Raw genomic sequence first — 22,903 nt, forward strand, 5'->3', positions numbered from 1 at the left:
AGCAAACAATACAATATAAGGTAGAATAAATTGAGAAGAAAAGATCCGATCACTTTTGCAACATTCTCGTCTTTTGGTATTAAGGCTTAACATCCTTTTCTTTGCATCTCTGGCACTTAATCGAAATTGGTCACTGTTAAATGTTTGTTTCAAAATATTTTTGCAAGAAGAAAATCAGAAGGCAAAACAAATACCAGTTTCTGAATGATTTCGGGATGTTTACTTGAAATGTTTGTTCGTTTTAGATTTAGCCTATAGACGCTATTCTGACACTGACTTCTTACCATCTTTGAGGGATTGTGATAATTTTTGATCTTTTCCCTACTTCCCCCACTAAGTAAAATACAAGTTTAGACGCCGTACTTCACATGAGCCGAATCGAATGCAAATGAGAAAAATCCTTTGTTCTCCCTCATTAGCATTCCATTCGGCTCATGTGAAGTACGGCGTCTGAACTGGGCCTAAGACAGTAATGAAGGGATTTTTTTGTATACATGTATTCTGCAAAACGAAAACTGTGGATTACCATAATATTAATCACTGAATTAATAGGCCATGTTCGGTATATCAATATTGTAAGATGGCTCCGTGGCTTTTAGGACAAAGTTGCAATTTTTTCATACTTCTTTTTTCTCTCAACTCTAAAAACAGAGGCACCTGGGAAAGAAAACACCACCAAGAGTAAAAGGTTGTGTCCGTAATTAGTGTCGTTGTCGCTTGAACGACTAGGCACTGTTAATAACGGATATGTTCACGTTCATGTTCAAGTATCGTACGTGCTCTGTTAAGGCTTACACATAGCGTGAAGTAGTCATTTTATATACGTGACCCATAGCTATCATGTAATTTCTTGGACAATACCTTTGAAAAACGTTCAGACCTGATCCAAGGATCCGCTCTTTTCATCAATCAGGTGAAAGGAGTAATCTTTGCCATCGGAGCTCTGATATGTCCTGCCACGGAAAGAGGGCTTTAGACGAATTAATGTCGAGAAAGAACTGTACTACTTCTCCATCGAGACTTGGTCATGCACCAGGAACAAAACAAGAGAAGCTCATTTGAAGACTTCGCAAAATCGTGTTGCGGTGGATAAAAATGATTGCTCCCTTATATCAATTACAGAATTAGAATACTTGTGAAGTTTTCACTGTTACCAAGCAATACCTTTCTCATATCTGATATAATTTGCATAAGTCAGAATAAGACACTACCCGGGATACTTGCATTCAGCACGGTGTAAACATGGCTTCGGTGAAAAAAAATCATTCAAAGCATGGCTTTAGCGAAAAAAAAAAAAAATTCATAATAAAAAATGCTGGAGAGTACTGGCAATGAGTCGACCAACGGTCAGTATGATCCAGTACAGCTCGAGCAAGATGGCTCAGTAAGTAATTTATTAAACGGTACAAGGCAGAAAAAGCCACGTAAAAACACAAAAACTAAAATAAAGGCCTAGGAAAGAAAAGATCCCCGTAAAACGTGGTTGCTAATTAATGAGATGAGCTGTCGTCAGCATAAAAGAAAGTTATTGCTGATAGAGAAATCGGGGATATGAAAATTAGCTCTGCATGTTAAATGGCGGAAGCCTTTAACTTTCATTTCGCAATCATTGGACAAGACTGGAAACTAAAAAAATACTGATTTGGAAAATGTGGCTGGAAATATCAAGAATCGCTGGCCAGGTTCGAAAAATCGAAAATCCTGAGACTTTGCTCGCCTAAAGGCTGGTAACTATCTTCGAAAATATTATTCTGATTGTCGAAGAGTTTACAATGTTCGAGAAATTTGCAAATAAACGAAATCTAATTAAATACAGTCGACACCCGATAACTCGAGCCTTCAAGGAAAATTGAAAAAGGTTTCAGTTACCGGGAGTTAAAAGTAACAAAAAAAAAAAACAAAAAAAAAACGGTGTTTAATGTTTTCTTATTCATGCAGTTTAAATTTTAATCAAATTTAATTACAGAATAGAGAAGTCGAGTGAAAATATAACAATACATCTCTAAATCACTGTTTAAATCGGAACGTAACGTAAATGAAAAAATATAACAAAGAAAAGCAGCGGGGAGAAGTCCAGAAACTGTGAATTGTACAGGTTTTTTAAAAAGAACAATGCATATGTCGGGCTGCTGGTACAAAGCTCATACGATTTACATTTTCAAAGTTCATGTAAGTTCCTTTTGCTATTCATGCAGTGTACATTTTAATCAAATTTATGGGAAAGCCGAGTGAAAATGGAACAGTATATTTCTTAATTTCGTATAAACCGAACTGACATGTTTTGTGTAATGTAAAAGGAAAAAGTTCACACGGCTGCTTCAAAATAAATCTATAATGTTTTGGACCACAGTACACTGTTTGTTTTGACTTTTCAGGTATTGACAGACGTGGTTCAAGTTATCGAGGGTAAAATTATATAGAAAATGACCTGAAGGGAAACGAAAATTGCTTCGAGTCAGCGGGAGGGTCGAGTTATTGAGGGTTCGAGTTACGCACTGAGGGTAAAAGTACTGTAAACGTATGACGGAAATCTGGGGCCTCGATTTTGGGTCGGGTTAGCGCCAGAACTTTAACCGATTTGCCACTGAGTGTTCGAGTTAGCAAGGGTTCAAGTTACAGGGAGTCGACTGTATGCCAAAAATATCCGGAAATTGACCAAGTTCTCGGTATTCGCATTGAAATAATTTACAATACTAGAACATAAGATCAACTTAGCTTAAGAGCATTACCTCTCGTCTGTCTTAAAATGGGAAGTTTTAATTAATGATCGCTATATAAAGCACTTAGCAAAAGGGCCAAGATTACGTATTTTACGGGCTTCAAATGTATCTTTATATGCCCAATATGGAGTCAAAACAAGTGCGGTGCGTCGTTTCTTGATAACATGAAAACGAAATTCTGGGCAATCAAGGTTCACATGGGCAAAATAGTCTCTTGTCTTGAAATTTGCATAATGGTGTATTCTAAGCCTCTATTGTTAAGAACTGTAGTCTGATTTGTTCCGATTGTGAGCTATGATTTGTAGTCATTTTATCGGCCTTAGCTTTGAAAAAATTCACCAATAAGCATTTCATCAAACCGAATAAATTGAAGAAACAAAACGCAGAAATCTCCATACGTTGTAATCTCTTACGTTTTGTACGCGCTCATGTGCGCGCGCTAATGACGCGAAAATCGTGCGCAGCAGGGATGCGCAAAGAAATACTAAGGAATCACCGTAACTCATTCATTGCAAAGCGAAGCAAGTAATGGATGAGGTATTGTGGAGTGGGGGAAACGGGGTTAGCAGCATTCTGCGTAGACGGATGGGGCGGCGTTAGCAGAAATAGCGGACGTGACGTAACAGATTGGTTGAATGCAAACAACCGCTGACCATGGTGCCAGCTTCTCCTGAATAACAAACAAATCTAATTTAAGCACTTTCCGGATTATTGCAAAACACCTCGAGGGAATCTTTATTCTTTAAAGTAGGTATTAAATTCTTCAGTACATAAAATTGGTAAAAGATTGTCTCCTCCGAAATCAAGAAAAAACAAGAAGTTTAACTCCATCGTCTGTAAAGTACGTTCGTTTTTTTGCCTTTGATGATACCAGAACAATGAATCACAAAGTCAAGTTAATGTAACCTGTTTACCCCCGACAGTGTTTATACCACAAAAGCTAGTGGGGCCCAGCAGACAACTGAGACAAATAATTCAAATTGAACATAACATTGTCAAGAATCCCAACTGGCCAGTTGGCTATTTACAAGGACGAGGATTTCTGTGACGTAGGAATTTTAAGCCAATCACAGATTAGCTCAGGTAGCCCCAGAACTACTGCGCGAGGTATTTGCTGCAAGGAGCACTCGAGTTTTATCCTATCATGGAATTTAATTGGCCAAGGATAAACAGAAGTCATTACGTTACAGAAATCGTTTCCTGGCTCAGGTTCGCAGACTATTTTCGGAGGAGACAAGCGACAGCCGGAAATACGTCTGCGTTCGCATGGTATATGTTGGTGTGAATTGTCATGGAAGAATCGCAACAGAGGACGACAATGACCCCTAAATGGTGCACTTCTTGTGTATGGTTCCCACGTGTCCGTAAAATGATCAGGGGAAAGAAATTGTTTAAGTTCAGGGAAAACCAGGGAATTTTTACTTTGAGTCAAGGAAAATGGACATTTTGAAGAAAAGTCACTGATTTAACATCATTGGGAGCTGGACGAAACATTTAGGGTCCCTGTGATCTTAATGATATTTTTTCCTTAATGACGAAGAAAAATTTGCTGAAAAAGTACGAGTCTCCATTAATGGGCGGAAAGGACAGCTGTTAGCCTTTCTGGATCTGTCATTTTGTATTTATTCTTTAAGGGAAATGTTATTTTTATCAGGGAAAAGGTCAGAGAATTTTGAAAAGTGAGGTCTGTGACAATCATGTTGTGGACAGATGATGCTAGCATCGCTTTTATCAGCAACGTTATTCTCCTAATTTTTTACTTAGACGTCACTACTCAAAAACTGTCCCTCTTGAGGCCCTGTTTGCTGAAATATCATGTACCGAAGGGCACAAAGTGAAAACATATATCACAAGACATAAGTTTCCTTTGGCCTTTTAAACATAGATTGTAATAAATAAATAATAAATAAATAAATAAATAAAAATGATATATGCGACACTTCTGTCCATAAAGAAGATATTAAATTTAGCATTTAAAAATCAGATATAACTATTTTGTCTATGCCAATTGTGCACGACAACGATAAAAAGTCCTTCAACTTTTGCCAAAAAATGTTGCGTTGTCGATACTTAGACGGAAATCACAACCACCTCAAATTGGAGGCTATAGAAACTGCATAGAGATTGCCTTTGTTTTTGTCCATTTCTACTATTCGTTGTAGATTATCTCTTAGGATTAAGTTTCAGTTATGTAGAAGATTAGATGAGATATACCTGTAAGTGTAGTGGCATATTTTTCTATTTGATGACTGAAGCTCAATGTTAACCAACTTGATAAATGAAGTTAGAAAGGAAGTTTAAAGTGCCATTATGATCAAATTCTCCATACCCATGTTTTTACATTTTCCCACACAGTAGGTCTTTCCTAGATTTTTTTTTGCCAAATTTCAATCTATTACGAACATTAGAACTCATGTCGTTTGGACCTTTATTTCCGAGAATTTACGGCCGCCATTAATTTTCCTTGTTCCAAGTCTTGGTTGAGAATTTGAGAAAATGACGTCATTTTTTCAAAAATACCACACGGGTTGAAATTATAACAACAATTAGCACAGCAATTCGCATAAAGAATAACAAAAACTTTGGCTCATATATTCGTGCAATTTTTTAAATTAATTGTTATCATTAATGGCGGCCGTAAATTCTCGGAAATTAAGGTCCAAAAACCACGAGTTTTAATGCTCGTAGAAAATTGAAATTTGGCAAGATATCTAGGAAAGACCTAATGTGTACGAAAATGTAAAGAAATGGATATCGAGAATTTCATCATAGTGGCACTTTAAAGCTTTCCTTTGATCAGTCTTGTCAACATTAAATTTTGTTAAATTTGATAAAAATAGAGTTTTAAAAATGTTGTTGTGTTTGGAAATGGCATTCTAATTGCTTGGACTGGTATTTTAGTTTTCTTTCTCCTCCGACGACTCACACTGACGAGACAAAAATGGCAAAATATCGCATATCAATTTTAAAATAAACTAACCAATCAAGTTTATTTGTAGTTACAGCTAGTGACCTTTAGTCAGGACTTTGGTTGGGACAGATGAGGGGTGTGGTTTGAAACATCTTCAACAAGTCATTGCACTTTTGCCATGATTTTTGTTATATGCATGAATGAGTTAGCTTTTAGGAATCTTTGATTACTTTTAGACGTGAGTTTATCGGGAAACCCGACACAAAACTATTTGTTTACAACTGCAATTTTCGACAATTGACAACAACTTGGGCAAAGCAACTCAAGTGTTATTGTTTAGAGATTAGCGAAATTAAAACAGTGAAGTTCGTAAAATCTCTAAGAGCGTGTTTTCAAATCGGAGAGACTTTACAACTCCTTTTGAAGATATCTCGCCAAAGCAACTTGACAATTTTGTAAAGGCGACGGCATTTCCTAAAACAAAGCAATTAGACTGCAAGGCTGATACTACGTGAAAAACGTTTCGAGACACCAACATGACAAGAACATGCTTCCATTGCATTTACCCGTAAAATACTGCTCATTTACATGTGGGCTAATAACATTTAGTAAATGGCTACTTGAAGAAAACAAATCGATCGATAATTAGTGTTGTGTGAGCTGTCATCCGTTCTAATCATGGGATTCCCACAAAATGAATTATTACTCAGGGTAAGTCACTTACCAACGCGCTAGGGAACGAAAATTTGGGTCTTCTGTCTGAATTAAAAGTATGCGAGTTTGCAACCAAGTGCGTGCAGGATACTGGGAGCCATTTTCCAATTGTTAGGAAACAGTTGCAACCGACGAAAATTAATGCATGCAATTCATGCACATCCTATTTAAGAGGAGTTATAATATGATAATTGTTGAAGAAGAGTTAATTCAACTACCCAAGGTAAAGCTATGTTGGGGAATAAAAATCCAAACAGGAGTTGTTTCAACGCCAAAATGGAGTTACTTTTTTGCGAGACGGAGTTAAATAACTCCTACTGAGAATTTCATTTCAGGAAAAAAAAAATTATTTGAACTCTGCAAAGAAAGTTAACATAACTCGCTTTTAGAATTATTTTGTAGTTGCTATTGGTCTCTAAGATATTCCTCTCACCTTAGCCAAATGCCAATTGTAGCTTTACAACTTTTATTTTAGTAGCTAATTTGAAGCAAAAATGAAGGGGAATAATAATACGCTGTCAAAATTATTTTGTCTATTCCACCACCCTCGTTGAAATTATCACATATTGTTAAAGTATGCCTAAAGATTACCAGAAACACATTGCACGCAAACATCGCTTGAATATCAATGCTGTGAGAAATGCCTTTTTGCTATAGCGCGTTTCACCTGTCTTCTCGAAGTACTTTGATCTGGACAAGAATTGCCGTCCCGCCGGGGCCAGGTTTAACAAAGGATGGATAACTTTATCCACTCGAAAAATCATTGACTCTGATTGAATAATGATTTACCCTGTGACAGCGGACCCACCTTTGGAACAATTGGGTCAGATATATAGCTAGAGGTTGTTTAAAACTAGTCATGTTGTTTCACAATTACATTTTCGGTTGAAGCTGGAAGAAAAGAAAAACAAAAGCAACAACAAAATATTGTCTACTCATTGGACATTGCTGAAGTGAATTATTTCTGTCGTCATTCTCAGTATCAACATCTTGACATCAATAATCTGGTTTCCGGTTTCCGGATTCCGGAAATCTGGATTCCGTTTCCGTATTCCGGTTTCCGGATTCCATATCTTACATTGTTGAAAAGAGGCAGATTGCTTACCAATTTGCACAGTTACATGAAAAATTGTCCACAGACATAATTTTTTTTTGGTTTTTCGTATTTACGGCTTGTTTTACCACATTCGAATGTCAAGAAATGGATAAACTGAGCGGATAGTATATTGCTAACTCCACATAATTTGCAGCTAAAGTTACTTCAGAAAAGGTGATATTTGCGCTTGTCTTGACCATCGCGAACAACCGATGTCCATGACACGAAATTACCATTCTCAACTCACTTGTTGCAAAAATTTTAATACGCTTACTTTTTGAAATAAATAGTGTTGCTCCTTCGGTCGGTTATATTTTTATTGTGCCAAACCATGTATCAAGTTGTTTTTCCGCTATCAATTCAGTTGAGACATTTTATTGTCTCGCCGAAATGAATAAACTAAGCCAAAATATAAAAGCTCTAGGAAATAATATTTCCGTTGCAATTGCAGCATTGTTCATGTTACCGTTTAAATTGGTTAGCTATCTGTCTGAGAATGGAGAATGCATATATTTTTTTTAATTCACCGCGTTTTAGCCATCTAAAAACGTGAATTTTCTCTTCCGGCTGGGTCAGAAACCGCGGACTAGTTAGGCTGTGACGCCAAAACAAGAACGTAGGTCTACAAACTTTCGTAAATATTTACAATTTTGAACCAAATCTAAAATTACGTTTGATGGTTTACTCCTAATATATTTAACTAATTTTTCGTTTTTGTTTGTCTCGTTCGAAAAATATGTCGATATACGTCCTTGTTAAGACATCGCAGCCTGACAGTGGAAGCCTATGAAACCACAACAAAGTTAATCCCAGAAACTCTTATTCTTCGGCCGTTGATCAATCCCAAAGCACACAGAATCAAAACTCAGGGCAAATGATGCAGCTGACTCGAAGGGCGGGAAAACAAGTGATTGGATGACAAAGTGGCGCGACTGTTTTTAGCCAATCGCTAAGCGTAGCTTTGCAAAAACCTATTACTCTTCGACACCCGAGGGAAAACTGGTGTATTAAACACTTGATTTTTCTCGCACAATTTAGAACAAATGAGCGGATTATGTAATTTCTTGCATTCTCAGCTGGCCAACAGAAGTTTCTAACTTTTTCCATAAGTTATACTTTTATGGATCATTACTAACCCCTTGTGACTTGATCCTACAATAATGGTATCACACAAATGTTCGATTATTGGTCATCTTTATATATATATATATATATATATATATATATATATAAAACGTTACCATAGCAATAGTACAACCTGCTTGTAGCACCTCTAGTTTTAGCTGTAAGCGCTGGACAAAAAGGCTCGTAGACCAAAACTTTTTTTCTCGAATTATGATAAGCATGGTGAGATGCAACGTTTTGCAAAGTTTGAGTAAATTATAAGGAGGGGGCTCAGAGCCACCTTAATTTGTCAACTTAAAGTTTGCACTGTTGCTTGATAACATCATAAGCAGTCAAGGTTAAGATTATTGAATGACCAATGACCTGGCATTTACGTGATACCAATATTGTAGCATCTCTGAATAAAGAGTGTTATTATCGATCCGTAAATGTATAGGTGTTGAAAAAGTGCTAAAAAAATCGGTTTGATCCTCTCCATCCAGTTATGGTAAAAAAAGAACTATTTTAATATTGAAATATTCCTCTTTTTTTGCTGCAAAAAGAGAAAAACTAAAATTGAGAAAATTGTCCAGCCAAACAATAGCATTCAGAAACATCCAGTCGGTGAGTGGTTACAGCCATTTAAAAGATTAACATTGCAAATTATCCATGGGTTAAAACATACCGATAGGTACCAACAACTGATATCCTTGGTACCTACAACTGATTGATTTGACCAGTTATCAATTGAATTTCAGGACACACAGTACAATATAAGGGAAATCAGTTTTGTTGATCATTCTTAAAACTGGACAACAACTGGTACAGCTGTATATCTTGGGCTGCTGGCACTCCCAGCCATGTTTTTTGTGGCTGCTTGTTTGCAATATATAAATGTGTCCTTCAAAATGCCAAGACAGCAGCAGTACTGGAATAAACCTAAAAGGAAAGGGAACAAACAATAATATTATTCAAGCTATCAATAAATCATCAACCACAAAGCCACTCTGCATGGATCTAGGTATTTGTGTAACTTTGAACACATGTTGATTTTAGTTCCATTTGGAGGTTTCTTTTAGAAGGTGCTCCAGAAATTATTCATAAATGTACCCCTACCACAAAGGTAATTTGACCCAATCAGAAATTAGATCACCTTTCTTTGAGTGGATATGGATATTTCTTTCAGCACAGAGGAAAGGGGGATAAGTCAAGGATTACTGCTGGTAAAGCAGGGTTGCAGCACACTGGATAGTTCACATAGCACCGCCTACACAAATAAAGTACTTTAAAGTGAAGCCCAAATCCACTTTCAATTAAAATGATATTTTTTCACATGGTGTAATAGGAAACACTCTTTGGATTAGGTTTTGAATGATATTCAGAATAATCAATGGTGAGGTGTTATCTGGCCAAGCCGAATGCAATTTGCATTGTACTTAGAACATAACTGGCCCTACTGTAAAGTGCAAGTGACACTAATTTATTCAACACTGGAGATGTCATTCATTCCTAAACTTTTGTCTTCTCCTACCGGAGGAAAAATGGTTTGCCTTTTTTTTTTTTTCTTAAATTCCCTTGCATGGAGCCTATTTTTCTGTTAATCAAAACTATAACAAAATTCTCGAACGTGATTAGCTATCAGCAGCCCGATTTGAGCATTAATTGGACAGTGTAGGCGTCATGCTTGTAACTGGACAGTACGCGTCAATTTGCACGCGCTGCTGGGGTGCACTTTGTTGAGTAAACTGCTGTGTTTTTCAGCATTCATAACGATGTTTAATCGTTCAGCGCTCAATCGATGGTTTGTTCGTTTCTCGAATTTTGTCATAGTTTTGATTAATTGGTAACAGGACATCGTGTTGTCCAATTAACAAATCGGACTCCCGCTTCGCGGTCGTCCGATTTTGTTAATCACTCGTATGATTACGTATCGTATGACCGAATTGGACTCCACTCAGTCCTATTACCATTATTAAGAAGTCATTGATAATCGGTGTCTTCGCAGCTTCGTAGTTTATATGTTGCTAAACGCCTTTATACAAACTATTTTAATGTCATAACACAACAACAGCTGCCCAACCATGCATTATACGTCTCACTTTGTTTGATGGGAAATCCAACAATGAGCTCTCACTAAAGGCGCGAGCGTGAATTTCGACTTTGCAATGAATTTTGTATAATTGATTTGTGTCCTTTACTTTTGATTATGATTGATGCTAAACTCCTTAAAACATTAGCAATGAAAAACAGTTTATAAAAAAGAATGATATGAGCATGGCAGTTACAGAATAAATCGAGGCTAGTGAATTGTACCCGAGATTCCCTTCCAATCTACAACTATGATCAAGCTATTTGGAGTCTGGCTAAAGCACCCCCGAAAGCGACCAAGCAAATGGTGGTACAATGAAACAATTCTAAATGAAGACTTTAGACGGGTCAGTGACATAGGTTGGTTCTCATAATCGCAACAACCCAAAACTGTCGAATTTTCAAGAATACAGTGACACTTTTGCGTTTACTTCTACATGTAATAATATATACTTTGTTTTTAATTTCTAATAGAGAGCAGATGCCAGAAATGACCCAGAAGAAACTACCATCTGATATGATAACATTTGCACCAGAATTACAGGAACACAATCGATTAGGCTTTTGCACCACTACTTGTTGCCAATGAAATCAAAACTAGGTTTGTGATTTATTGGTTGTGGAGAAGATAAGATTTAATACAAAGTTAATGGACACTTGAATAGTATTAAATTTTATCTGAAGTTTATTATAGGAAAGTTGTGACAAGTTAGTTGAATAGTTCAACAAGAACAAACTTTCATTATTCCGAGGGCTGTTTTTATCCATGTCAATATAGCAAATGGTATACATACTAAATACGTTGACAACAGTAAAATGTCCTTGTGGTTTTCATACTTTTGCCTGTTCTTTAGTTGAATTATCAGCTAGTCGACTACAAAGTCCTAACCATAGCAACAGAAGAAATATCAACAGCCGCTGTTACTTAACTTCAACTAGCATATCTATTTGTAGGCTGCGAGAATTACCATTGCACAACTTTTTTATGCACGAGGTGAGAAATTTATTGTCCCTGAGAATCTAGCACCAATTCCTTAAGAGGCTACACTGTTGTTTCCTCAACCAGCAAGCAAAGACAAATAGTAGGCTTAGGTACTCCACATGTTTCTTTTTTTTCCGTTAGAGGAAGCTCTACTCTGCCCCTCTCTACAACTAAACTGTACTATAGACCTACTGGTATAGCCTAGCAAAATGGAGCCTTTTATCTGAAGACCCTAGATACTGAACAAAAGAACCGGTCCCTGACTTTCCATACGCATTCCGGGGTAAAAGTTCCTTTGAACATCCCTTATAGGTAGGTGGTTTATCTGCTATAGATTTAGTGATTCTATTATTCTGCTTAACTTTTCATAATCTCGTAGCTGAAAAATAGTGAAATACTATTTTATTTAAGGTTTACAATACCGACAACGAGGAAGAAGATCAATTAAAATCTTAAGTCCCTATTCATGAGATTAAATCGCTTCAAGCAGAACTTAAATCTTATGATAGGTAGCCAGAAGTACACCTAAACATTACAGTTTTTTATTTTACTACAGTAACTAGCTTACGCTAGCATTAGTTATTTGGTGTTGTGCAGAAGCATAAAGTTGCGAACTTTCTTTTGGCTTTTGATGACAGTTTAATTACATATTAGTTTGACTAATAGCTTAGATGTAAGAAATTATGTAACAGGCTTTACGCGTATTTAACCGGTTTTTAGATAAAGTACTGGAATATTTGTTTTCTGCAGAGGTATCACGCTTACGTTCTTTTCCTTTGAATTAGGTTTACACTAAAAGTTAAGCTATTTGGGTGATGACAGAAAGTATACTTGTAAGTCAAAGTCAGTAGAAGCTGGAGAAAATTCAACACATCCCAAGCGAACAGCGTGCAGGGATCTTAAGCGAGCTAAAGGGTCCTTTCGACATGCCTTTGTTTTCATGGCTGTTACCGGTTGGTTTGTCAAACTCTCAGTCTGTAGAACTAAATCTCACGACGTTTGCTGTCTTTTTCCGTAGTCAGGTGAATAGTTTTCTATATATATGGATAAATTGTAACTACTTCGCTCGGCCAATGGCGTCCGCACTTTGCACATTCTAAGTGGTCACAAACGATTTTTACCGTCTTCGTCGCAGAGCTGAATCCTCCATTTCCATTACGGAATATACCAACTTTAAAAGCGAATGTGTAATAGTAGACGTAACGAAAGCGGCTTTGTTTTTCACTCGCTTCGATACCTGATCGAAGGACGTCTTTAACTTTATAGAAGAGACATTGAGGTGGCATGGATTTCTTAAAAAACGTCGACTGTCCTCCATGTTTCTTTTTAGGATAGTGTTTCTTGATAATATGTTTTTGTCTCTTTTTAGGTACTTTGACATTCTGTGAAGTTGAATTGCAAGAAAAACATTTAAACCGCAATGGCCTCATTCTCATTGAAATTGTAGCTTTATGCTGTGCTATCATTCCCAGAGGCCTTTGCCTCGCGAGCCAGCATTAGTTTCGCCCAGCGACTACCGTCCCTACGGATGTTTAGGAACCGTCATTGAAGTGGTTTCGGTTTAAGATTTTCTATTGAACGTCGTGCGTTGGTTCACTGCAGACCGAAACACACGGGCCACGGGGAAGATGGTCTTAGTTTTAGGCTCGGTTTAAAGTTGTTCCATAAACGCATCTCGATGCCAATATTAACCTTTCAATCGAGAAAGGGGAATGAATTTTAGATAATACATGGCTCTATCGGTTTTTGTCGCTATGTTTGTTCGATAAATCGAAATAATTCAACAAAAACAATATTATGACAATACCCTAAAGTAACTTCCAAAACAAATGAATCTAAATTAGTCAGATAAATAACAGAACTGCATGATACTTCTCAAAAAGTAGACGTACTGAAGCTTGTGTACTGGTAATTAATCTACTTTTACTTGACAGTAAAATAAATAACTGTCATGGTAATACAATGGAACAGAGTTTCATCTTACTCAATTTGTCATCCAAGTGATTTTTCCACCTCAAAATATATATAATTTCCTGTAACTGAACCTTCCTTGATTAAGACTGTTGTTAAAATCGTTTGTACCGCTCTCGTGTTCAAACCGGTGTTTTACGTTCAAAAGAAACAGTTAAAACAATTCCTAGCCATCGTTACGAAAGTACAAACAGGAAGGAGTCATGAAAAATCAATTGGCCTCATTTTGCAACGCAAAATTTTAACTCGTGTTTCGCAGAATTTGCAGGGTATTTAATCAAAAAGCAAAATTATTAAGACGAGCCTTGCATAGAGTGAGCATTGAGACCTCTTTTGGTGAATTTTAGAGGGAAAAAAATCTGTCGGTGCTGAGAACAATCATGTTATAAGATTCTATAAAAATTCGGACGGTGCAAATTAAAAATAAATAATTAATAAACCTTCTTGCCGGCACTGGACGAAAAACTATCTTCCGAAGCGACTTTGGTCGCTGCAAGAGACAGATTCAAATTATTTTAAAAACCATAACGACAAATCTAAAATTGATTGGACTTAGTATGTAAATTAGAAGGGTATTCCCATTCAACCTCTCTGAAATGAAAACTTTTACAAAAGTAAACTGCGCTCGCGCTATATCTCGACTTCACTCCAACAAATTTGTCACCTTTCCTGGTCAGCAATGCTTAGACATACCTTTTTACTTCTCTTCCGAGTCCATGAATGCCACTGCAGTGGTTGATGGACTTACGCTTCAATATGAACCTGTACAGAAAAATATATAACACTCTTTTAAATAGCTATATTGTCAGAATAGCTATAGTAAAAAGTTGTAAAAGTTGTAATATGAACTCACTTTCCAGGCAAAATTTAGTTATGATGTTTGAAATAACTTGACTCTCTTTGTTAGTTTGTAAAACATAAAACCGCCCTTCAGGTATGTAATTTCGAGAATCCTGCACAAGTCTAAATCGAACCGAAGGGTTTCGCCTTTCTGTGTTTTGAGCATATGTCCATAGCTTTACTGCCTCCATAGTTAATTAAGTTTATTTCGATCTATAATTTGTGAACTTAAGACTATTGGCTCTGTTGGCTGATAGAACTGTAACATATCTCATGAGCACGTGCAGCATTCCCATGGGCAAAGCGTTATATTAGCATATATTGTATACAATATATACAATATTAAGGAAACGATTATGCAGATTCTGTGCATTCACACCTGAATACTGTACAACTCGGATTCGCATAAACTTCCACTACAGCATTATAACAAATGAAAATAATAATAATAACCAAAAAAACTGTTTATTAGCATATTATTATTGATAGGTGCATAGCACGCTCAACAGCCATGAACTCGATCAGAAACGTTTCGTAATGGTTGCATAACAACAGTGCATACATTTTCTCCTATGTAAATGCACGCTCATTGAGTCTTGGATAGCAGTAAATGTACGACTTTCTTCTATTTATTTTCTGGTAATACTTTCTCTTTCAAGATACTAGATCTTTTGTATATTAGACCTTGGGGCGCTTAACCAAAAATCACTGTACCACAGACACCTTGATCTTCTAGCTAAGCCTCATTCATTCCAAGAATAAGGTTCACTCAACGATTCATGAACATTTTGTGTAGTAAACGACAAGTCTGCATTATAAAAAAGCCGAGTGATTGATGTTGCGCTGAATCTGATTCCAAGAATATTTTTAAAATGCATCTGATTGGTCAGAACTGTGCTATAATTAAAATGATAAGTAATAACAAAGCGAGGTATTAGAATCGCTAGTAAGGAAAGCGGAAAAACGAGATGTTTGCGGGTAACTTTTACGAACGATAAAAAATTTTATTACTTGAGAAATACATAAGTCTGGTTTAGGAGAAGTAGAAGCTGTGTTTTTTAACAGCTATTACTGGCTGGCATATTTGAAATAACAGCTAGTGACGTTACTCAGATTATAGTAGTTTCGTAGTGCTTTCCAGCCTAACAAAAGCTAGCATTTAGACGAGCACGGGAGCACATTAAACCATTGGCAAATTTATACGTGCTAGTTGAAACTGCATTCGAACCAAGAGAATCGGAAACGGAAACCGTCAAGACAAAATCCGATAGGAAATCGAGCAACTTCCGTTTTTAGTAGACAAAAACCCTGTACCAGAATAATTTTAAGTATATTACAGTCCTTTTTGCATTTTTCTAAAAGCTAAAGATATAAATAACTCCGAAGATAACTTCCCATGGAAACTTGAGAAAATAAACGTCAAATTTCAGAGATATTGTGCAGAATTTCATCATCAGTTTCATTTTATCAGTAATTCCAAGTGCTTTATATGAACTTCAAAATCTGTCGCACAGAATCTTGCAATAATAATAATTTTTTTAAATAATAATAATAATAATTATAATAATAATAATTATAATAATAATAATAATAATAATAATAATAATACCGTAATAATACATCTACGAAACCACGATTTCTGTTACGGTCTTTTTTCTTTTCCTCTCTCTCCGTCATATTGCGTCCAGCTTACGAAATTATTGACATCTGAAGGCCACGTTTTCGGTCAGGAACTAGCATTTCACTCACTTGGAGTACCTTTCCCAATATTCGCCAATTTCTTTTTTTTTCCGTCCCCGCCGGGAGCCTGTTGGCAGCCTAGCTTCGCACTAAAAATAAAACCAAAAAAATCTTACAGGAAGCCACATCAGTTTTAGCTGGTGTTCGAGTGGGTCCTCTAACCGGTCGAATTAGAATGATATAACTACTTGTGTACGATCACAACATTAAAATAAGAAAAATGGTACTAATAAAAATAAAGATAAATCACTTTATTTAAGTGTCAAAGTCTTAAGCACTAGTGTGCTAATTGAGTACACTGAAATGAGCAAACAAATATTGTGAATTGAACAGAAACTTGTTAAAAATCCCAACTGACGGAAGGGTGACCAGTTGGCTATTTACAGGGCGTGGACTGAGGAGTTGAATCTGGGGCCATCAAACACAAATCCATCTGGTAGCAGGGAAGAGGATTTGATCCTGGGACCTCCGGATTACAAATCCAGCGCCCAACCACTGGGCCACGCTGCCTCCACAGTTGGCTCCTGAAAAGTCATTGGTGTCTCCTCAACTTGTTACACTTGGTACTTCCGGTGATAAAACATGTAGCTGTAAGTATGACTCTCATGACTGCTTTTCAACGCGGCTGATAGCCGTTCTTTAGAGACCAGCCGTAATAAAAGATATAGTATAGTGCATTCGACGCTTTCGATCAACTGGAACGAGGACATTGTTTGAGATAAATGGTTAAGTGCAGTATAGTGATAAAAGCGATAGTTTCCCTGTGGATGATATTTCCTTGTTTCCGAAAGGTTTTAAAGCACGCTTCAACGTAGGTTTCATTGCCTTTTTTTTTTTTTTTTGTGCATGCGCTCTACCGGAACTAAAGAAACAGACATTAAGCCAACCTGACAGCTTGGTCTCATAAACACTAATTAAAATGTTTGTATGACTCAATGTGTGACCGCTTCCCAAGGCGGCTAATGACGTATTTGAAAATAAAACAGGAAAAAGTGCTTTGTCAGTTAGGCTTTCTAATTCTTCGGGAAAATTTGCTTTTGTTCGCGTGAATTGAATTAATTAAGGCTCCCTTCATTCCTATGAGTTTAATTACATGATCCTGCTATAGGTAGAACCTGTCCAGGCAAGCAGATGAAACTAACAACTGAGGTCACTTGGAAAATTTCCCCGAACTTTGACTCACGCAAGTCTCGAACGTTTTGTGACTCGCGTGACTATTTTTCAGAAAGGTTCCCTGTGTTAAGCCGGGCTATTTATAGAAAATGAGTGGCTTTGAGCGCTTAAATTCCCATGTCAAGTTCTAAGCTCTTAGAGCTTCTTGTAATTCAAATTCCACCAGAGTGGTAAATGCTTAGAATATTATTCGGAATGAATTGTTTCCCCGTCCAGATCGTCATGGCAACAGTCAAATTTTGTCTTTCGAGAATGCAAGGTCTTACATTTCCTGACAAAGAATATCCGCCGAAGAGTTACGGTTTATTTGATTGTGAGCAAAAGAAATGTAACATTAACGGCACTATGTGAGTGGCCAGTAATCATTTCTGTGTGCGATCTTTCTTTCGCGATGATCAAGACATTTCATTTGCAAAGTTTAAAGACAAGTTTTTCCCCCGAGTCATAAATGTTAACCGTACTAGAATGAAAGTAGGGAGGCTAAAAAGTTCAAGTTTTTGCCCAAATAATATGTAAGGAGTAATATATAGTAATACATAAGGGATAGTGTAACTTACCTTTTGAAGCTCCATGATTGTGATATTAATAGAGTCCCAGCAGTCCTTATATCAAAATTTACTAGTTCTCTACTGCAAATGATCCTCGGCAGGAAGAAGAGGAAAGATGTCTGTTCACAAACGTCGTTTTTCGTTATTTTGCCTTCGGTTACGTTCACCGGGAGACTTCAGTAGCATAGCTTCAGCAAAGACAAGCCCCGTTTGGAATGTAACTCATACTAATTAAGATTCCTTATTATATGGCTAGCTCTGTGAGCGGGGAAGATGAATCAAATCCTGCGCTGTGATTGGCTACCCGAGCGGGCAAGATGGGGCTAACTTGGCCGCTCGGGACTACCCGCCGTGTCCCGCAAGAAACATTTCCCCGAAAGCCATATAATAAATTATTTATTGACCAAGCTTGTTTGGTCAAGATGGCTGGATATTGGCCTCGTTCATTTTTTGCGAGTTTATGGACCTCGACTCCGTCTCGGTCCATAAAAAGGCAAAAAAAGAACTTGGCCAATATCAAGCCATCTTGACTCCACACTTGGTCAATAGCCCATACTTCCTGTTAAAAAGTGAAACGCGGTTTTTAACAAAGGAACAACAGGCTTGCCCAGACTTGCCTGCTCTTAGTTCACAATCTATTTTGGTTATATATATATATATTTATTTAGCTTATAAGAATTGGACACTCTGATTGGTCGAAAAGCTCATCATACGACGCGGACAGTTGCTGAATGAAGTTGTCATTTATTCGAAAGACAGCACTCCAAGTCCAGGATATTTGAAAGGATGCAGAATTTTCAAAACGACTGCTGTCGCCCTTGGACCAAAAATCTTTTCAAGAAGTCGTATTCAAGGCTTTTAAGAATATTTTGTAGTCTTTGATATTCACCTTTGGAAATTATTCTAATTATTCCAATTATTCGCCTCAGGCTCAGTGAACATAGGTTAATATTCACCTCGACTTCGTCTCGGTAAATATTCACCAATGTTCACTACGCCTTTGGCGAGTTTAGCTGAATATAACACGCGCTCTTATCGTTTGATTTATGGTCAGAAGGCAATTGCTTAATCCAAAAATCACAGCTGAACCAAGTTCTCAAAGCAAAATTCGAACGCTCAAATGTCGCAGTGTTAGAAATGTCCAGTGAATAAATTTACGTCATTTTCAGTCTTAAGGCAGGCGTTGTGAATGAGAATAAAACATTCGCTGTCCGTGCTTGAATCTATTTAAGTCCTTCGTGATTCCACGTATTCACATATGTTTCATAAGACATATTGCATAACCTTCCTTGGTGTTAGTTTACTTCTATGGCTTAAGTTTGAAACTGGATTTCAGAAACTTTTAGATGTCCTGGATCTTGCTTGTATCATTAACCTAGGGATAATTTTTATGACTTAATTACTGATCCCTTGGGAAACAGAAAGTTCTGTTTTCCCTCGAATCTCGATAATTCCGTTGAATTCATCACGGGGAAGTTCGAGGTTCTCGGGAAAACAAAACAAAACTTTACTTCAAGTGCTGCTGAATGGATGATGTCTTTTCAGTCGCAGCACGAAAAACTCGTAAAGTGTTGTTGAAACTTTTCATTCCTTGAATATGAACCGATTGAGATTATTCAACAAGCGGTCAGTTCCCTCTCTTGACTACAACGTATCCTTTTATTAACACAAGCGTCAAGCAACGAGGTTGCACTGGAAGACGATTCAGTTGGGATTCAGCAATTTGTAAGCGTATTTAGATGAATTGAACCCTTGTAGTTGCTGTTTTATGCTCGACTGAGTAGAATGATTTCACAAACCCCGATTCTCATATGCTAAATGGAATCCTTAAATGCTAATGTGCAAGAACAATAGAGCCAGCACGTTCTAAAGTACACCGTTCTAATTTCCAGATGGTTTCTCGCAAACACAAACAACAATGCTTCCAATGTTTTAATCTCTGTTTATCGAGCAGAATCGCTCTCGATCTCATTTCAATCTAGGTCTCGCTTGAAACTTGAACCGATTTAGAAAGCTTAGCTATGTGCACCGAGCAAACCAGGTTCAAACAGAAACTATATTTTTGTGGTCAAAATGCGTTAAACAAACCTTATATTAAACAGTTCAATTAAATAGCTGAGAAATGCCAGACTAGAATAAATATTGAGCAAAAACATGGCTTTTTTCTTCCTTATTTCTTGGCCTTATCTAAATAGGTATTCACTTTTGTGAGCTAGTCGTTCACATTGTTCATGGTGTCCATGGCTTTCTGACACATTTTTTGATGGGCAAATTGTGCTTCTTTTGCGTGATCAATCTTTCGCTTCTTCTCCTCGTGCCTACCATTCTCTTCTTCGAACTATCCAATGATGAAGCGATCAATTCATTGTCAAGTTTTCTTTTAACAGCTTCCGCTTTTCGTTGACATGGAGTCATCAGCGTGGAATACTTTTACTGAAGCTTTTACCTTTATCCTGGTTGTTTTCAGAACGCACCGACTCTTCTTCGATTTGTGCGTCCCATGGGCGCCATAAATTTGACATTTTGAGAAAGGCCTGCTTGGAACTTCCTAAAAGGATGACTGCCAGCGCAAAATGATGGTTTTTTTTAAAAAAAAAAATTTACACACGTGCAAAATATGCAAATTCGTGGAATCACTGTTGTAAATAAAAATGGACGTGCAAGAGATCCAAGCGGTGGTGTTTAATATTTTGGCATTTTTGTTGCTTTTAATATCAGCACTATCACTGTATGAATACTCAACTAGTGATGGACAATGAAGGACATATCCGCTTTGTTCAGGCTGGATTCCTAGGGCCGGGAGCACGCACGATGCGGTTTCCTTCGACCCAATGTAAAACTTCTGACTGATAAGGCGTATCCAGATGGTGGGTCTCTATTGACACCCGTAAGAGTTAACCGGATGCCTTTATTAAATAACAGGAACAGATGGCGAGCGCGAAGGTTTAACAAGCTTCTGTCTGAGAGGAGGGTAAAAAAAAGAACACGTTTTTAAGGAAATGAAAGCTTACAAAGCGAGAGGCCAGATTTGGCGGCACTCACGCTGGCTCATGTCTGTGTGCGTGAAGTTAGTTGCCCTTTTATCTGAAAGAAGGGTGAGACTCTTCAAAACAGTCTAGAAGATACGGCGAAACGTAACTTCAACAGTTTTCCACAAATGTCCACAAATGCGCACACGTTCTATTCACGTACTGAACTGTCTATAGACGCACAGTAATTTTGAATGCCAAAACGAAATTAGTTCTTGTCTAGGCACGTTTTAGCGTGTGCACGTAATCATCCGAGTTATTTCTTCTTGTCATTGAATAACAGACATATTGCAGTTGTTGGGGCTAGGCTTTATGAACGTTTCCAAGCGGCATCTGGAATGTGAACACAAATTGCTTGTTGATCTGTTCAATGAAAAAGAGTTTAAAACATCGTGTTTATTTGTCTGTTGTAGGCGCACGTGCGGAAGTTTTATCTTTTTGTACACACTCATTAGCATTGGAGGATTCTAATTAGCATATAAGAATCGGGGTTTGTGAAATCACTCTACTTAGTAGTTCATTATGTTAATTTTGACTGAATCTGGGCTGAATTTGTATGAAAAATCTGTCTGAATCTCCGTAAAGAAACAATACGAAGCCCTAGCGTAGTAGTTTATTTGACAGCCGAGGAAAATTTATCGAATCCTTCGGAAACCAGCCTATATTTTATCAATTTTAACGTTCTGGAATTGGAATTTTGTTATGACCAAAAGCTGAATACTCCTTATTACTATTCAGAATTGAATACTTTTCGTGTTTGATCGAGCGAAGAGAGAGGCAAATGCGACGGAGAAACGGGAAAGTCACTAAACAAAGGGTTTAATTAGCGGTACCGTGACCCTTCACGTGCGTTATAAATCTTGGTACATTTCTTTGTCGTTCTCTGCAAATACAACGTGAAATGGTCAAATTCTGCATAATCTGTAGAACATGAACCACGATGGCCATTTTTTTCAAATATTCATTTTTCGAATCACCGCAGCCTTGAAAATGGCGGACCTTGCGGAATCAGTGGCGGATCCAGACCTTGAGCTAAAGGGGGAGGGGGGAGGGTGGGAGGAGAGGGGGGAGGGGGGCGGTTTGCTTTGATTGCCCTACCAGCTTTTCTTCCCTCTGTGATTTCTTCTTTTTTCACCCAAAATAAGGGGAGTTGCCGGGGCCCCCGAGTCCCTCCGCTAGATCCGCCACTGGGAATAAAAACAGACACTATTTCGTTGCAGATTTTCAACATTTCTGACAGTTTTAACCGTGTTTATGCTCTCATTGACAAGATGGGCCTGATTTGCAACGAAATTACGATAATGTTCGCTCGATTTAGATTTTGGAAGAGGTAAGTAAGTTTAATACTAAGCCTACCTATTAACTAACAATTATTAGACGAGGTTAGCAAACAGAGCGCAGGAAACACAACACTCAGCATTATCACTTTTTTCAGAAGGTTTGAAGACAAAAGGACATTTTAATGTCACATCATTTGACATTATTAGAGATTTTGATTGTGGAATGAGATGGATTGATGTATCCTACATGAGCATGGCAGTTACAAAATAAATCAAGGCTGGTGAATTGTACCCAGTATTTTCTTCCAATCCACAGCTATGATCAAACTCTTAGGAGTTTGCCCAAAGCACCCCCGACAGCGGCCGAGCGAATGAAAGCACAGTGAAAAAACTTCTAAATGAAGACTTAAGCCAGGCCAGTGACATATATTGGCGCTCAAAATAGCCTGACAACCCAAACATGCAGAATGTTTAAGTATTATATAGCGACACTTTTGCTTTTATTTCTACATATAATAATACATGCTTTCTTTTAATTTTCTTATTAGAGAGCAGATGCCAATCGAAGAAATAAATCCAAACAAAATTGACGTCAAATTAGGACAATTTAAGGAATTTCAATCATTAGCCTGAGGTGAACTGTTAAACGCACAGAATGGGATTGGCTATAAGTGACGTGTTGATAACAATGTTAGGTATTAAAACGT

The 22,903-nt window shown here is 37.4% G+C and overlaps 2 long non-coding RNA genes across 2 annotated transcripts in view; both read right to left on the minus strand.

Annotated features, from left to right (window-relative positions):
• The window catches only part of LOC110061399 (uncharacterized), a 54,487-nt gene extending 53,069 nt beyond the window's left edge, over nt 1-1,418 (minus strand). Inside the window, exon 1 of the long non-coding RNA XR_016207395.1 lies at nt 862-1,418. This is a non-coding gene — a long non-coding RNA (uncharacterized LOC110061399). The remainder of the gene's footprint in view (nt 1-861) is intronic.
• Nucleotides 1,419-9,048: 7,630 nt separating this feature from the next.
• On the minus strand, nt 9,049-18,370 carry LOC149111693 (uncharacterized). The gene is made up of 3 exons (XR_016207396.1): nt 17,897-18,370; nt 14,280-14,348; nt 9,049-9,484 (listed from the first exon to the last, which is right to left on the minus strand). It is a non-coding gene; the product is annotated as an uncharacterized LOC149111693 (long non-coding RNA).
• Nucleotides 18,371-22,903: the final 4,533 nt, after the last annotated feature.

This window comes from Orbicella faveolata, unplaced genomic scaffold (genome assembly GCF_042242905.1).
Source record: "Orbicella faveolata isolate gen_17 unplaced genomic scaffold, um_ofav_v1 contig_2, whole genome shotgun sequence".
Taxonomy (NCBI): Eukaryota; Metazoa; Cnidaria; class Anthozoa; order Scleractinia; family Merulinidae; genus Orbicella; species Orbicella faveolata.